Consider the following 19,556-nt stretch of genomic DNA (forward strand, 5'->3'; position numbering starts at 1 on the left):
AGCAGAAACATCACGACTGTGGAAAAGAAATAACAGAAGCTCAAGAGAAAATATTCCTGTCAGAAGGAAATATACAGTTGCTCACCCCTATTCTAAGACAACATTTCATTTTGCATAGTTGCAAACGCTTCAGAGATTTTAATTTGTGTAGAAGGTGATAACAAGTAAAAGTTCTCCACTGCATTTGATGACTCCTTCAAACTGAAAACTCAACTGTACAGAAAACAACACTAAGTGTAGTTTTCACAGGCTGAGTCTAAAACATTTTGGGCAAAAGTCCTTTCAAGTTTCCAAAGTCCAGCTTGAGGAAGAACATAAAACTGTGCCCTCCAATTCAGCTACCACTCAGGTTTGGTCCTCATGACTCCACTTACCCTTCTGCACCTCCTCCATGTGTTTGTATAGCTCACACATAGGTAATGACACGAGGCAGGAAGCAACAGAGAATCTGGAGGAATATCTAAGTTCAGATTCAGATCTGCCTTTGAATAGCACCCAATGTTCCCAGAGTTGGAGAGGAAGAAGCTGAATGTAGAAGGTATGCCATGAGGCAAGCCACTGTAGTTCATGCCTCCCATCACAGACTCAGCTGAACTTTACACAGAACACTCAACAGGACTCACAGCCCTCAACCTCAACACCTCAGCCCCGCAGCGCAGCGCAGCTAAGCAGCCTGGCACACGGTGGCCACATGCAAGTCCTTACACAACACTGGCAGCAGGACACTACCCAACCCTTACAGCATTTGCCTACACTGGGGATTTCCAAGGGATTCTCCAGAGAGCTGATTCCAAGTCATATACAAGACTAGAGTTACACGTGTCATGGGAGCTCCTCCTTAAGCAGGATTCCAGTCTCCTGCACTGGAACACCTCCTGGTCACACACTCCAAGGCAGTATCCGCTACTTTTCCTTGCTACATCAACAGTGGAAGCATATCTGAAGCTCATTCTCTAAAAGCACATGCTGAAAGTTGCTGTCTAGATCTCAGCAATTCTGGCTTTGCCAACATCTAGACAAGGAACACAGCTTTACATTCATAAACTGCTTCTCTACCACTCCGTAGCCCCAGAATTTCCCTTTTGCTATTGGGAAGCTGTGCTGGTTATAGATGCTGTACCATAGGCCAATACCAGCACTGAGTGAACACATCTGCATCTTTCTCCCCTTGAGAGAGAGGAATATCTTGCTCTGATACCAATCAGAAAAAAAAAAATAAGGAGAAGAGATTAAACAACATCTTTGAATCCACACATCCCACAGCTCAGCCCAGCCCAGCCCTGGCACACAGCGCGTTTTGATCTTGCATGTGTTTTTGCCACGTGAATGCAAAAGCCAGCCCAGGTTCTAGAGGGCTGACTAAGCTTGATTTCCATTATCTGCCAGGACTGACTCACTTCACCAGCTCCTCCTACCTGGATTCACAAAGGTGTAGCTGTAGGCTATGTCTGAGGTAAAGGAATAGCACTGTTGAATCAGAGAAGTCACCAGCAGTTATTTCAGAGCGATAAACAGGAGCTCATGAACTGGGATCACCCACAAATAGTGGAGGTGTCTAAGGCAGGGCGACCCTAAAGCTGATTTAACATAAACTGGGGCTGAAGTGTGTTAGTGGCCCTCATAAAAACAGAGTACTTGCAGACCAGAGCTGTGCAGGCTTCTTCCTCTCTGCAGCACCGAAAAGCAGGATGATGAGAGCAGCCCAGCTTTACAAAGCATGTTTAATCTCTGCTTTCCATATTAGACCAGCGCTGCAGTCTGAGATGAAGCACTCCAACTTCTTTTATTGTTTTATAAGCTACGTATTACTTGCGTGCAATGGCAATAAAATGTATCACAAGCATTTTTCAAAGGGAAGGGGAAAAGCTATTTTATAGCCATGAAGACTATCATATAAAAACAGAAGTAGGTGCATTTCAGATCCTTTTATTCCTCCGCAATGTCTCTCCAGTTCTCACGTCCGAATGCTGTTACGTTCTCACAACACAAACTTTCAGCTCTCTCCTCCCTCCACTAACATGGCTTATGCTGTGAGATACTCCTTCAGGAGAAAGAGGCACCTGCAGCTGCTAGGATGCATTATACTTAATGTCAGAAGAACCCTTTGAACATAAATAATGTGAAACAGTAGAAGACTCCAATCAATGTCATTGATAGCGTTAAAAGCAAATGCCACTGTGCTGGAATTTATAGGATTGGTTAAAAAATGCCCCCTTATCTTTCTTTCACATCACCATCTAGGAACTTGACCTTCTCATTCTGCTTCAAAAGCTATTCCTTTCACTTCCAGTTACTCAACCAAAAGCAACAGAGTCAGGAAGGATTTTTCTTTTTTAAAGAAGCTTCCAAAATGGCTCATTCAGCAGGTTCTCTCAAACGATGCTAATACCAAGAAAGCAAGCTATGTGCAAAGCTTGGATATGCTGTAGGACAACTCACAGCCTCAAAGCCATGCACCAAATCAGCCAGTCAGTCAGTCCAAAGGCTGGAAAAGAAGACAGATCTTTTACCTTGTTTCATTGTGTTCAAATTGCAAAACCAGCTACAAAGTGGGAAAAAAAGAAACAAAACAGGTCTCTTCTAACTTACTGTGACAAAGCTTCAAAAACACTTTACAAGGCCTCCTAACCTTCTGTGACAAAAGGTGGCCCAAAGTCCATAATAAATGGCTCATAAATAAATACAGCTGTATGACACAAAGCAAAGCCTGTCCACAGCAAAACTGACTGACTCAGAAGCACCTCCTGGTGCTTTCAGGACTTATTCCTTCATCTTACATTCTGAAGCCACCATTTGAAGCTTCAGTTTGCAAACATTACTTCTCCATCACATTTCAGATCCTCTCAGTTTCAAAAATAGCCAATAGATGTTTCACACTTCACCATGCTGCTGCCCTTACAGAATGGAGAACATTCAGTTAACTTTATCTATTTGCATGGTAGTTGCACAGAATGTATTAAAAATGCACACTGAACTCAACTTCACATTTTTTATCTACCAGCAGATAAATCCCTTTAGCTCGATAATCAGATTTAAAAGATACGTTCACAGATAAATACAAAATGCAAACAGACCCAGCTCTACCACGATCTTAATTTTACATTGTATTCCCCGTTAGGAATAACATAACTATTTCGCCTTTTATTCTGTTTTGTTTCATTTTTCAGTAATGTAACTTACCTTGTATGCTTTGGTTACTGAACTGAAAATCTGATTTTCTCCTCAACCGTTCCCCGTTTCCTATACAATCTGCCACCTATACTATCATGTCCCTCCAAAGGTGTGTGAAATCTGAATGATCGTCCAAAAATGTTCAGCTCTTCTTAATTTAACCTGTTTTACTCTCACCCTTCTTGTGCTTTTCTATTCCCCTGCTCTTAAACAAGTCCTGACAAAGGCGTGTCGTGGTTTCCTGCCTCACCCTACCCTTCCAATTATCTGACACTCACTGGAAAAAAAAAAGTCTGCCTCCAGGAGTCAAACTTCACCGAAAGCATGAACGCTCCTACTTATTTGCTCAGGTAGATTAACTATGTAGATCCCAGAAGGGCAAAGCTAGGAAGGCTTAAGTCAGGGAAAATGAACTATTATCACCGTGCTTTCTGAGACAGATCTGAGCATTTAACACATGAATTACACCTGTTTTGGCATTTTCTCACAGAAGGTTATGCAGCACCTGCTGATATTGCTGCAAAGCTGATGGTGAGATAATCACATTTTGCTGCTTGCATACAATGGATTAAATTCCCAGCTAGCAAAAATAGGCTGAAAACCATTGGAATCAGTACCCTGAACTGGCTTGCAGACCCCACAGATATTTAGTCTCTGCTCAAGAGGCAGCATTATCATTAAATATCATAACCACATACACAAAACTGAGTAAGCAATATCATTTCTTCTGTATCTACCACTTGCAAGAGGGCAACCAGAGGGGTCGTTAAAGAAATGCATGCAGATATGAGCCTAGCGTTCTCTGGAGACTTCTTGAGTCAAAGGCAGAAGTTTTGCAACCATTCCTTGATGGAACTTTTTCCATTAATTTGTCCAATTAGTTTTGGAATCTGTACAACAATTTAGCATACCCAGTGTCTTGCAGCAAGCATTTTCACAGTTTAGCTATGCCTTGCAGGAAGAATTTTCCTCCTCCTCCTGAACAAAATAGTGTTGTTTGGTATTTTGTTATAAAAATCAGAATGTGCCATAGCTTCACTTCCTCTACAGACTTTGTAGGACTTGTACCACGAGTGGAAGAGAACTTAGGCTCATAGAATTACTAAGACTGGAAAGGCCCTCCAAAGATCATCTAGTCCAACCGTCAACATGTCACCACCATGCCCACTAGACTATGAAAATCTCCAGGAGAGGTGACGACCACTTTCCTATTCCAAAACCTCACCACTCTTTCTGGGAGGACATTCTTCCTCATAGGCAACCTGAATCTCCCCTGGTTAACTTAAGGCAATTGCCTCTCATCATAGAACTTTTGGCACAGTTGGTATACAGCACTACACAAAGGGTTGGCCCTTCTTTGTTGATGGAGACCAAAATTTCATCAGAATTCATCAATGCATCTCTTAAATCCCGGAACTTGTTTTCATATTTATCTTTAGTCAGATGTATGCTTATAAAGCAAAATTTCCTCTTTGCATGGAAGAAATATCCATGACTGCCTTCTAAACACTAATCAAAGGATATTTAGATGTCTAAACAAGATGCATGTGGTAATTAAGTCATTAAGAGGAGTAGAGCTCAGTCTAAGACCTTACCAAACTGCTCATGGCTCATGACTCGACACGAAATATAAAAATAGCTTTAGCTTTATGACCTCCATTGCTTCTTAAAATGGTGCATTACTGTCCCTCTTATTACCAACTTCACTTTTAACCCTTTGGTTGTCATCTCATTTAGATCTGCTCCCAGCACAACACACAGCTGTGTGCCTCAAACATACCTTGGCTGCTCACAGTGACAGCTCAAGGAAAGGACTGAATACACTGGGCTATGCTATGTTTTTAACACCCACCAGTATGAGATGGACTCACTGGAACAGCAAATAGACCTTAGTGGAGGAAAAGACAGGACCTCAAATTTTCCACGTAACGCCCTCAGGACTGGAGGAATTCTCTTTTTCCTTTACCTTTGTCCTAAAGTTCACTTCTGTTCATACATGTATAAAGAGAATGTAGCAATTTTGGGTAAATAAGCAACTCACAGTATTTTAATTCCTGAAACGTGATTGGTGACTAAGATACTGGTATAAGGCTTCTTGGCAGCAAAGCATTAATGGTGCTGCTCTTTATGAGTTATTTTGCCAACTTCTTTGTAGAAAGAAGAAGGAGGAGGAGGAGGCATGACATACAGGTGCCTTAAAAGGAAAGTAGAAATAAACCATACCTTGAGAATACTGACACTGCATTTAGAAGTGAAAGTGCAACAAAATATGAAGTTGAGGAGGATGCTGGTAAAATCTGCCTGAAGAAACACACTGATTTGTACTCTCACATTCTTAATGGGCAAGTATCAACATCAAGGACATAATTCAGAGAGGTAATGAGCTGCCTCAGCTGGTCAGTGATTGTCTCAGGTATTCGGAGCCACTGAAAGCCAAGTGCTTATCTACCTGGCTCACTGCAATGAACTGCAGCTGAGCTCTCTTCAGGCCAAGTGGTCAACTTCTGCAGTAACAGTGGCAGTTTGTGGAGTGGTGGTCAGAGCTGTGGAGGCAAGGTGAGATTCTCATGGAGGTGGCAATCACCATTCTGCTGTTTCCACATCCATCCTGCTTTAGATTGTAGATGGTGCAGATGTGGAGTCACACTGCTGGGTGTACCTGGGAATGTTCTCCCACAGGCAGAATTTGCTGCTGTCCCTGTTCCCAGCACTACAAGTCCCACAGACTTAAGTTGTTCTATCAGAGCTTTGATCTTGCAACTAGAAAGATCAAATCACAGACAGCACCACATTCTCTGGTGCTTTCTTTTTACCCTTTAGGAGCTTGCATGCTCCTGGGAGGTGCTGGAAAAGTCTGACCTGAAATCCAATGTGAAGTTCTCACACTCACAGAGATTCCCTTGGACAGTGAGTAGCAGAAACATTTAGTTTTCTAGATACTTCTGGTGCAAGGAAAGTGCAGAGATAACATCCAAGGATCCACCCCTTGGGCAAAATTGCTTCTATAGCAAAATGAAGCTAATTGTTAAGGACATCAGCAGTAAAAAGCCTTGTGAGCTAATTCGGAGATGACTGCTTAATTATAAAGCCTTTGCTTAGAACTGGTTTAAGACCTATGAAGATGCTCTAAAAGCCTGCAGCAGCTGATGCTGGCATGAAAAAGGCTGAGGATCATAGAATCATAGAGTGACCTGGGATGGTAGGGACCTGAAAGATCTTTAAGTTCTATGGGTAGCCATGGGCAGGGTAGGAAGGTAAGGGAGATCACGCCGTGCATTTGCTGCACTTGGAAGTACGCTGTGCTATGGCAAAATACGAACCACTTTTCCCTCTGCAAATCAAGTCCAAAGATAAAGAACCTAGAAATTAAACCTTGTCACAACCATACTCTAGCACCTTAAAGTATGTTTATGGTTTAGAAACAACCAATTGATAACTATTTGGTATCTACCTTCAGAGGGATCTGCTTAGCACAGGATAAATTGCTGACAATTAACACATAAATAACACTGCTAGTGAATCAGCCATTAATCTGGTTAGAATACTGCAGGCCAACAGAAAGATGGCAAACACAGGGAAGAAGATACAACACCTATTTACAGGTAGCAACTGCAGTTCCCCGTGTGCCCTGGTTTTTGCATGCTTGGGCCAAGCAGCAACAGAACCAACCAGAGCACCCTGAGTCACTCCTTTACTCAACATCCCAAGCCCACAGTTTGCACATCACTTGAAAAACTCATCATGAGCAACCTCAGGCATGAATAACAGCCTTGTGGGGACCTGATCATTTCTTTTGAGGTGCTGAGAGATGAGTAACGTCAAGATGCAAAGAATACATCACTAACGCAATCTCACAGGTCTCAAGAGAGTTCAGTGATAGAGAGAAGTCTTGGTTGTTTGTACTTATTAATATAAAAGCCATAGATCTAAAGACTGTCTTTCCTTTCTCCTTCTGATTTATACAGCACTCCACACAACAGGAAGCTTGTTACAGCTTCTAAGGTCTATTACAACGCACCTAATAAATAATAATAATTATAATAAAACTATGTATGCATATGGATCATTAAAAAACACTGATCTTAACAGTATAGGATAAACTGAACTGTACTGATTCAGAGAAGGGCCAGACTATTCTGGTGGGGGACAGAGAACAGGAGGAGGTGGTTGAAGACTTGGTCTTGTTGCTCTCACTATCACTATGCAGATGGGAGCAGTGCTTGGCAGCTGTAGGCAGCTGTCTGCCTCTGCCCAGAGACAGGCCTGTACACACAGACAGCGGGGCTGTGGTTCTGTCTTGGTGCTCTGAATACAACTGCTTAATAGTTACCTGCAAGCAGCACAGACTTACAGCTGGGAACAGACATGGGCATTGTCTTGTGCATCTGGGACTGCTCCTTACAATAGAAGTTTTGGTGAGAGACAGATCCAAACAAAATACACCCGTGACCTCCTTAAGTCTGCCTGTCCTCTCAGCAGCCTTTTAAGTGCATTGATGCTTGGGCACATTTTACATCTTGGTACAGGTCAGGCCGCACAGCAGGAGCAGGCTGTCAGGACCAGCCACATCAGATCACCTCAGATGCCATCAAAGCTGGGATGTTAACCAACATGTCTGCAACATGATAAGCTGTTATCTCTGCCTCTCATTCTGTCTTCTCCCTCACCTGAGGCCACTAGGGAGCTCCCACAGCTGACCAGCAAACCACAGCATCTGCCAGGGAACACAGCCCTGAAGCAGATGGACCTGATCACACTGCTCTTCTGAGAGTTTTAACTACAGAACTTTCATTCACAAGACTCCTCTCCTTGGTGATGGAGTAATGAATAATCTCTTCCACTTTGTCTTCTGGATAAGAGTTGCCTCCAACACATTCTGTACAACAGCACAGCTATGAGCTTAACTGAGTCTCTTGCCTGATGCTGCTAGTTACTTGCAATCGGGCCACTGCCCAAAGTGCTCAGTCAATGAGAAAGGAAGCCATTCACCAAGTATTTTATTTAAGAGAGCGCACAGTCTGATAATTTCCTCTCCTTTAACTTTTAAAAAGCTACCTACTTGCAAGTTCACCTGTGAACTCTTTCTCAATTTTAGGACTAGTCCAGAAATATGCACCAGAAAATGCATAATTTGCTGTCTTTGCATACCAAATGTTTCAGGCAGCCAAGCAGAAAAGGGCAAAACCAATTCCAAATGACCCAGCTGTGTTTTATACCAATATAAATAATGGACAAAAGACAAAGCAAACTATTTACAAATAACTGGCAGCATGCAAAAAAACTTTCTGGCAGCCGCAAAAAAACAAGGTTGATTTGTGAATTGCACCCCAGCTGTACCTATGATCAAAATTCTAAGCAATTAGTATTTCAAACAAACAACTCAAATAGTCCTACCAGCTGCCACTTGGAAGCCTGCAATTTTTCAGCATTATTGCGAAAAGCAACACAGGAAGAACATTCAATGCAAAGTACGTACAGGACAAAAGCAAAACTTTGGACAGTTATCTTACAGATCTGACTCAGAAAATACTCAATGCTATTGAGAAAGAATGATTTCTGTCTGCCATCTTGACAGAAGATTTAAAATCCCCTTTGGCTAAAAAATCCTGGCAGAAAATGTCTGCCAGGCTCAACAACAGCTTGCAGCAACTCACCTCCTACCTCAGGAGCAAGATTCTCATTAGCAGGGTTGGAAACACATGGGAAGGTGATTGGAAGGCTCGCTGGAAGCAATTTCTTTTTTTCTTCCTTTCCCCAGCCCTTCACACTTCTGCTCTTCATGTCATTGTAAGTCATGCAAGTCATATTTCTGAGTTTCAGTTGTCCTGTTTGAACTCTGGAAACCAAATCACACAGTAGATAATGTCTAGCACTACTTAAACTGCATAAGGTGACTGTGCTGAGCACTACTACAGTGTCACTTCCTAAGTGCATTTTTCCTACTATCAGAAAAGAGGGAAGTTAATTGTTATCATAAGCACAAAGGTTGGCAAAGTCTGGGGAGGATGATGAAAAATAACGACCTGCAAAAATCACATGAATTCTAACTGTATTGCACGCTGAGTTTGTAGATGTGCTCCTGCTTGTGCATTCATGGCAGTAGGTTTGCTAATTAATACTAACATCTAATATTGAAAGACTAAGAGTGTCCCCTTAGTTTAAATCTATCAAATTGAAATCATGGCATTATATATATTTTTTATGAAGAAACTAGAAAATGGCATCCCAGTGGTGAATACATAGACTTGGAATATGCAAGAACTGGCACAAGTCCTCTCTCTGATACACCTGTAATGGTGATTTAAAACTGTGATTTTCACATTGTTCTCTCTAATCCTCTGAGTCTGCCCTGGGCTGAAAAGGCTTTCAGAAAATGTTTCCTTCAAAACAGTAAGATTTCTAGACGTGTCAAGCTTATGAAGCCATGTTTCTGATTGAAATAAAAAAGCGTTTTTGTAAAAACGTTACAAAATATGTGCTTTGTGTACCCTGAGAACTTCTGATCGTTCCTCTGAGGCCCATGCATGATGAGGACTGAGGCTACTCAGCAAATTTCCTGACTCACATTTGAATGAAAGATCAGAACTACAAGATTTCTGTCCCAGAAGTCATCTCTGTTATACAGCAACACGCTCCTTCCTCTTCCTTACTAGCAAGGTGCTACCTGTGATTAGGCTCTCAAGCATTTTAGGGTGGTGCTCACTTTTCACTGCCAAAATAAACAGAATGAAAAGTCCTTGATGGGCCACTGAGGTGCTCCCTGTAAGGGAACATATTATATTGTGAGCCCCATTTATTGCTAATAATTAGAAGGGATTTTCTGGACTGCTTCAAAACCATAAGTCAATTAGCTTCCAAACACATGGTTATCTGACTACTGGGAAAGAGTTTTGAATCAGGAAGAGATCACTTTCCGTTAACATAAAAGTGAATTATTCTTGTTTCTGTTGCATTTGTTTTGATCTGGTTTAGCACCACACACTATGGAGCAACTCTACACCTTTATTTGGTACAAAAGATAATATCATAGCACATGCAATAACTGCCTGGGGCAAGCAGTCACGTGAAACGGATTTAATTCCAATTTCTGCATCTATTTATTTGTTGCACTGGTCCCCAGTGAAGGTTTGAATCCTTCATCCTGGTTTCTATCTTTCTGCACCTGCTTTTCCTGGGGCACAAAGCCTCACCTGCCATGTAGAGGCTTGCAAAGCCTTAATTTAAATGGCACTCCTTTATTAGAAAATACATTCCAGAGGCATAAAATATTATTATCCAATACACATGGATAGAAGACTGCTGATCTGCAGGACTGGGAGCACAAGACAGGACATGAGACTTCTGGTAGTATCAGTCTCCAGAATACACCACACATGGCAGCTGGAAGCACGTTTTCAGTTCTGAAGTTGAAGACCCTTCTCTTTCACACCATAAAAAACTCTGAACTAAAGAGAAATGCATCACTCTCATGCAGAGCCAGTAGTACTTCTTCAGAGTCGCCTTCTCCTTGGAAACACTGTTACAGAAATTATGCCTCTGCCACTTTTTTCTTTTATCCCAAGAACTGCTAAGTAACCTCTAGGATGCCTCAAAAGAGAGGTGGTCAAAAGGAAAGGGAGGTGGCTGCTGCCTTCTGCTCTGCCCTTGCGAGGCTCCAACTGGAGCACTGCATCCAAGTCTGAGGCCCCCAGTACAGGAAGGATGCAGAGCTGTTGGAGTGAGACCAGAGGAGGCCACGAAGATGATTAAAGGGCTGGAGCACTTCTCCTATGAAGAAAGATTGAGAGTTGGGCTTATTTAGCTTGGAGAAGAGAAGGTTCCAAGGAGCCCTCACTGTGGCCTTCCAGTACCTGAAGGGAGCTTACAAGCAGAAGGGGAACTGACTTTTTACACAGTCTAACAGCAGTAGGACAAGGGGAAATGGCTTTAAACTAAAAGAAGGGAGAGATTTAGGTTAGACACTAGGAAGAAAATTTTTATTCAAAAGAGTGGTGAGGCACAGGCTGCCCAGAGAAGTTGTAGATGCCCAACTCCAGAGGCACAAGTCCAGGCTGGGCAGCCTGATCTAGTGACTGGCAGCCCTGCCCATGCCAGGGAGGCTGGATCTAGATGGTCTTTAAGGTCCCCTCCATCCTACATCATAGAATGGCTTAGTTTGCAGTGCATTGTTTCTACTCCTTGATTTAACACCTAAAATTTTTAACTTAATTTTTTAGAAGTTTAAATTACAAGTGCAATAATTTTTAGTTTTCTGCCTTTTTTTTTTTTTTTTTTTTTAGCTCTTCTAAAGACAGTAACCTTCATAAGCAATGCACCAACAGATCTATGAAGTTGTGCACAACACCTCTGATACAATTTTATTCCTGTTAGAAGTAACATGTCAGACATTACACAGAAAGACTATAGTAAAAGCAACATTTTCAAAATGTTTTTTGTAGGCTACTACGCACACTTTTTTCTAACTCAAATGAAAAAGCAAGCTCATGGTGGATTTTGTAGCAGTTTCTACATCACTTGTGCACCAGTACAGTATCTCTCTCCTCCTTATTAAGGCTTTAATTCGTACAACAACCTCCAGTATTAAGGTATTTCAAAACCATCTACTATTTTCTTTGAAAATGGAACAGGGTGGATGGACTGAATGACTGCATAAAATATATGACTCTTTCAATAAAACCATACAGAGTGAACAAAGTCAACAAGTCCTAAGCTTTCATCAACATCAAGAGCTAAAAACACCATCACAGCACTTTATAAGCAGTCCTTGACTCCCTAAGAACACCTCAGGAACAGGCACTAAAGGCGTCACACTGTTGAGCTTCCGTTTGCGGCTGAGTCAGTCTGCTAGCAGACTCTGAACAGAGGATGATACACATTACAGGTGACTCTGCACAGAACATGCTTTTCTTCTGACGTTTAATATGAATTGATTGCTTATAAGAAGTCTCACTTCTATCAGCTTTGCAGAAAGCACAGTAGTCTTTCTTCAGCCTTGTAATTGCAAGCATCTAAACAGAGGAAACTGTCTGCATGTGCTGTTTGTTCTGTCGTTGGTTGTCCCTGCCACAGTACTGGCCTTCGCTCTGATCGTGAGAAAGCTGGCACAGCTGAAACTGTGATCCAGCTTCCTGCCACAAAGGGCATTTTCTCTAAGATCTATAAGTACAAGGTCTATCTTTCTCAATTTCTATTGTTATATAAGGATTTTTACAGTTTTAGCATAAGCATTAATATATTTTACCTTTTATATTTTCACGTATGTTTGATTTTTATGCTTAAATTAAAATATACAGAAATTATTTTTATTTTTTATCATTATGTCTCTTTCACAGTGCTTTTCGTTTGCATCTTGCTATGTAACCACAGCGTTTGTGGATTTCCTGTCATTTTTGTATGCCAGCACTTCAACATTTTTGATTTCACATCTGTATCTCACAGCTGGCACAGAGCTCCTGACCATACAAACAGTCCTGTAGAGATGGAACTACAGAGCAGACCCACAGTTTTCAGTAGTCGCAACAGAGACTCATCATTACTCTTAAGAAGCCACTTGGGAAAAAAACAGAGATTAGGGTTTAAATGAGCCAGTCTCCACTTTTTGTATTGTTGTTGTTTTTCATCTTGCCTGAGTTGATTAGGAACAGAAGTAAAAGCTGGAAACCATGGCTGAGGCTGCAGAATAGTTGGAGTCACACCATTTATCAATAGCAAGTAGAACAAATATTTGAACAGCACTGCTGAAGTTGAAATTCACAGCTAGCAGTTCAATAACAAGAGTTTTTCAATCAGTTTTAGGATTCTCTCCGCTCTTTAACGTAGAGCATCTTTCAGTTTGTAATTTTCTTCTTACGTGGGTTCAAAACAGGATTTGGCATCAATCATTGCAATTTTCTTTCTGCTTCCATTCCCCCATGTCTCCAAGCCTCCCACCTTTCCTCAGAGATCATGCTACTGCAAGCAAATCTCTAGCCAGACACACCTTCCCCATACAATACAAAGCGATACACTAATTCCAACCAAGGTCTGTTCGGTGAAGGATAAACAGAAAGAAAATTTGTGACCCAGCAGAGAGCAGAGCAGATGCCAGTCTGTGGTATTTCCACCTGAACTAGTCCTGCTTCAAAGGAGCACAACGGGACATCTGCCCATGTTTATTGGTGCAGCAGTACCAACAAGTGATACCATCTGCAGAAATCAGGCAGCTTTGTCACAAATGCTGGTCTCAGTTCATGCAGAGTTAGAATTCAGATATCTGAACTGCTGCATTGCCCACAGCTCATCTAACTAATCTGTAACTCGTTTCTACAATCAAAATGACAATGTCAAGATGGCAACTGTATGGCAGCTCTCCAATACACCAGATTTAATTGGGATACTTTTATTTTCTGCAGGACTCCTATGTCTTCTGGAGGCAAGAACACATCTTTATTTTTAGCTGCTGACTTCATGCAGTTCTCATGATGGTTAATTGGAAAGAAGATTCTACGTTTTCTGAGATCATACTGCCTTGCACAGTGGGGCTTTACCTGGAGTAGCTCAGTGTTATTGTAAAAGATGCTACAATTTCAGTTACAACAAATAAATCAGTGAGGATATAAACAAAGAATATACAGAGAAGATAACAAGCAGTAGCTCACTTTACCACAAGAGCTTCTTAATGTAATCTGGCTGCTAGGCTCAGCACAGCTAATCTTTTGCTTCTTGACCTCCCCAGTTATGGCCATACGGGGATTCTATCACTCACACAACGTTGCCTTCAAGAGGATCTCATTTTACAAACCAGATTTCCTTGAGTACTAAGAATCTTTAAAATCATAAGCAAAAGGAGAAATGGCAGCATGATGACCAGTATACTGCACTGTTCAGCTGGCATGGGAAAACCTTGGGGTAAAAGAAAGCTTTTATTTTCTGTTGTTTTATTTTCTGTGTTGCTTGTGCCAGGACTTGAACTTCAGGCTACCAGACAATTTTGGAAATAGTTCTAAAACATCTGCAAGTGAACACTCAAAACTTAGAGCCAAGATAATTAAGTAGCCTTTACTTCCAGTTTGTGGCAGATTTTCTGACTTAGCTCTGAGTTTTCTGGCTATGCCCATCTCTATTTCCACATCTCTGATCAAAAAGTCCCTTTTCTTACCCTCAGCCTTTTCCAAAAGCTGAGGCTTTTGTGCATCAGCGAGATGACTAGCTGGAAACTTAGCTGTCATTCAGACTCTTCATTTCAAAGTGATTCATGAGACCTGTGATAACATGCAGTCTTTCCTCATCAAAATCAAGGCACCTTGGGCTCATCTTTACTCTGTACTTTATGGATTTCAGATATACCTGCTGGGGTGGATCTTTGTGGGTATATTTAGTGTCCCAACAGGGCTGCCAGATATATGTTATGGTCAATACCTTGCTTACCCTGCATCTGCAAAGGAAATGCTCTTTGACTCCTACTTTATTAACTTCCATGATTCAAGTTGTCAGCTGAAGGCTTTGTAATCTCTAAAAACGTTTTCAGTTTCCAGCACAAAGAGTTCAGAAAAAAATAACAATCTTTTTTAGGTCATCATGGGTCAAATGCAGTGGTGACAAGACATGAAGAATCCTCACAAACAATTAAGTGTGTGTATGTCTGGAGTTTCCTCCACTGGGTTCATCAAATCGAGTTTCTCTTGCAAAAACAACCTACTGACAGGAAGCTCAGCGAGAACTCCATTCCACTGCTCCCCCTTCTGACAGAATAGCATTTGCCTAAGCCAGTAAGGACATTGCGAGTCTGCATACATTTGGTCTGAGGTATGCGTGTAATTTGAAGTATACAACATTGTACAACTATAGAAAAATAAGAGTAAAAAAGCCTTCAAGCAGGTATTTAGTCCATCTTCCTGTCCCATGACAGATTTTTCATTAAAAGATTTCAAAAACATACAGACGTTTCAGAGCCTCCAAGGCAACCCAGTCTGCATCTCACTATGGTGACTGATACAAAATGTCTGGGGAGTTCCAAACCAAGTATCTCTTGCTTCAGCTGAGGATCACGTTCCCTCTTCCACTCACAGTGTAACTTAGCAACTTTTTTTTTTTTTTTTTTGCATCCACCTTTTATGTATTGGAATGACACAGTCATAGATGCCAGCAGGGGTCTGAACAGCAGGCTGTGCTTTTCCTGCCCAGCAACTTTCCCCAGATCACTGTGAATGAACTAATCACTAGCCTTCACGGGGACTGCCCACATGCTTAAAGTAAAACGCATATTTAAATATCTTGCTGAACTGGGGACTTCATTCCCAGCATGCCCAAGGCTGTTTAACACACGCTGGTCTAGTTTAATTGCACGACGCTTCAGTTAATTGCTGTTTTGACAACAACAATCTGGCAGCTTTGCAGATGTCTTTAAACTTGTAGCTGCAGGTAAAAACTACCACATCTTGCTGGTAAATGACAACCAGTGCCAAACTGGTGAAGCTCATATACCTGACCAACAGACAATGCTTAACTTTTAGTTTCATTAGCTAATTACTTAAGCAGGGCAGGCATGAAAACTGCTTTGGAAACTGATTTTCTTAATATTTCCAGAAGCAAATTATTTTGTCAACCAACAGATGTATCCAATACCTAATGCTTACTGAGATACTGATACATACGCATATCCCCAGACTCGTGAATAGGCTTTGATACCCCTCAATCTCAGAAGAAAAAATGTGGGAGACAGAACATCTGCAACAGCCGATGCATGCCAGAAATATGCAAACAAAACAAAGAAATGAACAAGCCAACACATGCACATAAAATATTAAAATGAAGCATAGAAAAACAGAGATCAAGTGAGAATAAATGCAATGGAAACAGAGACGGAGCAGATGCCAGAGTCAAGAGCAGTCAGCTCACATGGGGAGGTCAGTGAACTACAGGTGGGATTGGAGTTTAGAGGGACTACCAGGATGACACACTGCTACTCTTCTTTTCTTTACAGTAGCTATTTTCAGCACCAGTGGAATCCCTCTGCTTTCCCTAAAACAAATACACTGTGCCCAGACAGCTGAACAAACCAGTGAAAAAAGACAACAAGCACTTAGGAGCAAAGAAGTGTTCAGTGTAATATGAGGATGTATGGCTCCCAACTTACAAACAGCTTAATCATTAACAAGCAGATGATCAAATACAAGAAACTGTTGGTTGTGCATTTTTCTGTGTGCAAACTAATTCCGGAATATTTCTGTACCAAGCATTCAAGGAACTTCCAAGACAATAAAGAGTATTTTAAAGAATTAGAAATAATACCCTATGAGTGTCCCTTGAATGCACTGTTTAATGTTTTACCCAGGATCTAGAGTTTTAAAACATCAGTGGAAAAAAACCAGCAATAAACATTCAATCAATTTCAGTGAAATCAGCAATACAAAAATGAAATGGGTTCATGTGTTTTTGGTGCTTCAAAAAAGTGCAGCAATAAGAGCAGCAAAAGAACTTATCACAGTGACTTCAGAGTGTGCGTATGGCGCTCAGCATCATAGCTGTGATACAGTCTCTGCACATACTTTTACCTTTCTAAGTAAACCTAAATATTCTTCTGTAAGATACAGAAAACCAACAGTTAGAGCCAGGCTCACGAGCTGGTAACACAAAGCAAAAAAAGAATTTCTCCTTCCAGTTTTTAGAGAAAAGCTTAAGACAGGGAAGTGTTGGACCAGAGCTACCTCAACAGCTTTTACACTTCATTTTAGAAAGGGAGAATCTTGCTTACAGGTAAAAAAATAAATAAATAAATCTGCAATAAAGTTTATTGTTGACACTGTCACGAAACAAAACAAACTACATGGCACAGACAACAATACTCTTGATTACACTTCATACCCACGTTTCACACATGACTAAGTGGATGCACCTATACATGCATTGCTGATCTTAGAAAAATGAAGGATCCCACAGAACAGTCTTCTACCCAGACATCAGTGGGAACAGGTGAAGGTTAGTCATGCCCAGTCCCACATGCTCAAGAGGCAGGGCACACGTTAGCTAATGCTCCAGGATGATCTATCTGTTGATCTCACAGCTGCAGAGTCTTTCAAGAGAAAACCTGTCAATGCATTCCCATGTGCTGAGTTACCACCGAGTATTTAGCAGTGATGAAATTCCATATTCAGGCATATGTTATCCAACAAAATGTTTGTCATTAACTCAGTGAAAAATCCACTAAGCTTGAAAGCATTAAAACCAAAGTAACTCTCCTTTCAGCTGTAAATGGAGATTTCCAGTTGCAGGAGTGGCATGACTGCCATCAAAGAGGCTGACAAAGAGAGCTTCTTCCATGACTACTGACACATGTGACAGATGTTACTGACGCCAGGACTTCAAAGCTGTGTGGTCCACTGACAGGAAAAAGCCCCCAGATAAAGTGTGGATAGCAATTTCTAATCTGGCTCGCCAAATAATTTTCTTTCTTAGTATCATTTCAGCTCTCCTGGACAAATGTTCTCCACACAGACATGCTGAGGGGACTGGTTGCACTCTTCCACATTACACTGATACAATCAGCAGCACTTGAAGTATCTCAACACCACATGAAACAGTGCTGTTAGCTGACCCCACCTGACACACTTCTGCTAACTTCCACGAGGACAACAAACAGCCTTGCAAAAACCCACTTCTGCAGACATTCACACAGAATCACAGAATCACCCGGGTTGGAAGGGACCCCAAGGATCATGTAGTTCCAACCCCCCTGCCTAGCAGGGCCACCAAACATACACATTCAGATCAGGTTGCCCAGGACCCCGTCCAACCTGGCCTTAAACACGTCCAAGGACGGGGCATCCACAACCTCCCTGGGCAGCCCGTTCCAGGGCCTAACCACTCTCCTAGTAAAGAACTTCCCCCTAACATCTAACCTAAATCTTCCCTCCTTCAACTTAAAACCATTTCCCCTAGTCCTGCTGTTGTCAGCCCTTTTGAAGAGTTTACTCCCCTCCTGGGTGTAGGTTCCCTTCAGGTATTGATAGGCTGCAATGAGGTCACCCCGCAGCCTTCTCTTCTCCAGGCTGAACAAGCCCAACTCCCTCAGCCTGTCCTCATAGGGGAGGTGCTCCAGCCCCCTGATCATCTTAGTCGCCCTCCTCTGGACCCTTTCCAAAATCTCAATGTCTTTCTTGTACTGAGGGCTCCACACCTGGACACAGTACTCCAGGTGGGGCCTCACAAGAGCTGAGTAGAGAGGGACAATCACCTCCCTGTCCCTGCTGGCCACCCCTCTCCTGATGGAGCCCAGGATCCCATTTGCCTTTCGAGCTGCCAGAGCGCACTGCTGGCTCATATTCAGTCTCTCGTCCATCAGGACCCCCAGGTCCTTCTCTGCCGAGCTGCTCTCAAGGACCACTCCTCCCAGCCTGTACAGGTGCCTGGGGTTCCTCTGGCCCAAATGCAAAACCTTGCACTTTGCCGTGTTGAACCTCATTAGGTTCACCCGAGCCCAGCCCTCCAGCCTGTCGAGGTCCCTCTGAATGGCATCCCTTCCTTCCACCGTATCAACCGCACCACTCAGCTTGGTGTCGTCAGCAAACTTGCTGAGGGTGCACTCAATTCCCTCATCGATGTCATTAATAAAGATGTTAAAGAGCACCGGTCCCAAGACAGACCCTTGGGGGACACCACTTGTTACCGGCCTCCACCTGGACATAGAGCCATTGACCACCACCCTCTGTCTGCGGCCTTTCAACCAATTGCTTATCCATCGGGTCGTCCACCCATCAAATCCACTTCCCTCCAATTTGGAGATGAGGATGTGGTGGGGGACCATGTCAAAGGCCTTGCTCAGGTCCAGGTAAATGACATCGGTTGCCTTCCCTTCGTCCACCAATGCCGTCACTCCATCATAGAAGGCCACAAGATTAGTTAGGCATGACCTTCCTTTGGTGAAGCTCGTTCAACACGAGGCCAGCTCTGCTCCACTTCACAGAATCACGGTCAGATGGGACCTTTAAAGTTCAGCTAGCCCAACTCCCCTGCAATGAACAGGGACACCTACAGCTACATTTCAGGTCAGGAGGAGGTTTCACCATGGCCTCAAATGTCACAAGGACTAAATCCAACCTGTTCACATAGTATGAAATTAGTACAATGTCTATAACTCTCTAGTAAAGCTCCTTCCATATACCTACATGGAGAAAGGAGTTCAACATAGAGCTATTTCAGACATAAATACAAAAAGGAAATTGGCACTGAAATTACTTTGTAAATAACCAGAACCAAATCATTACAGTTAGCTCACAAACACTGAAATAAACAGTTTGAGAAGAACCAATAGCTGACACAGACCATGTATTTTACTCAAGAAACTTAGGACAGCCAAAAAGTCTCAGCACATGTATTTCATGCTGAACAGAATGGGACAGAAGCATTCT

At 42.2% G+C, this 19,556-nt stretch overlaps 1 protein-coding gene across 1 annotated transcript in view; it reads right to left on the bottom strand.

The window, feature by feature from the left end:
* COL17A1 (collagen type XVII alpha 1 chain) overlaps positions 1-8,918 on the bottom strand; it is a 45,819-nt gene extending 36,901 nt beyond the window's left edge. Inside the window, 1 exon segment of the mRNA XM_048947180.1 lies at positions 8,826-8,918. The gene's annotated coding sequence lies outside the window, so the exon portion shown is untranslated.
* Between the last annotated feature and the right edge of the window lie 10,638 nt (positions 8,919-19,556).

Source organism: Lagopus muta, chromosome 5 (assembly GCF_023343835.1).
Source record: "Lagopus muta isolate bLagMut1 chromosome 5, bLagMut1 primary, whole genome shotgun sequence".
Lineage (NCBI taxonomy): Eukaryota > Metazoa > Chordata > Aves > Galliformes > Phasianidae > Lagopus > Lagopus muta.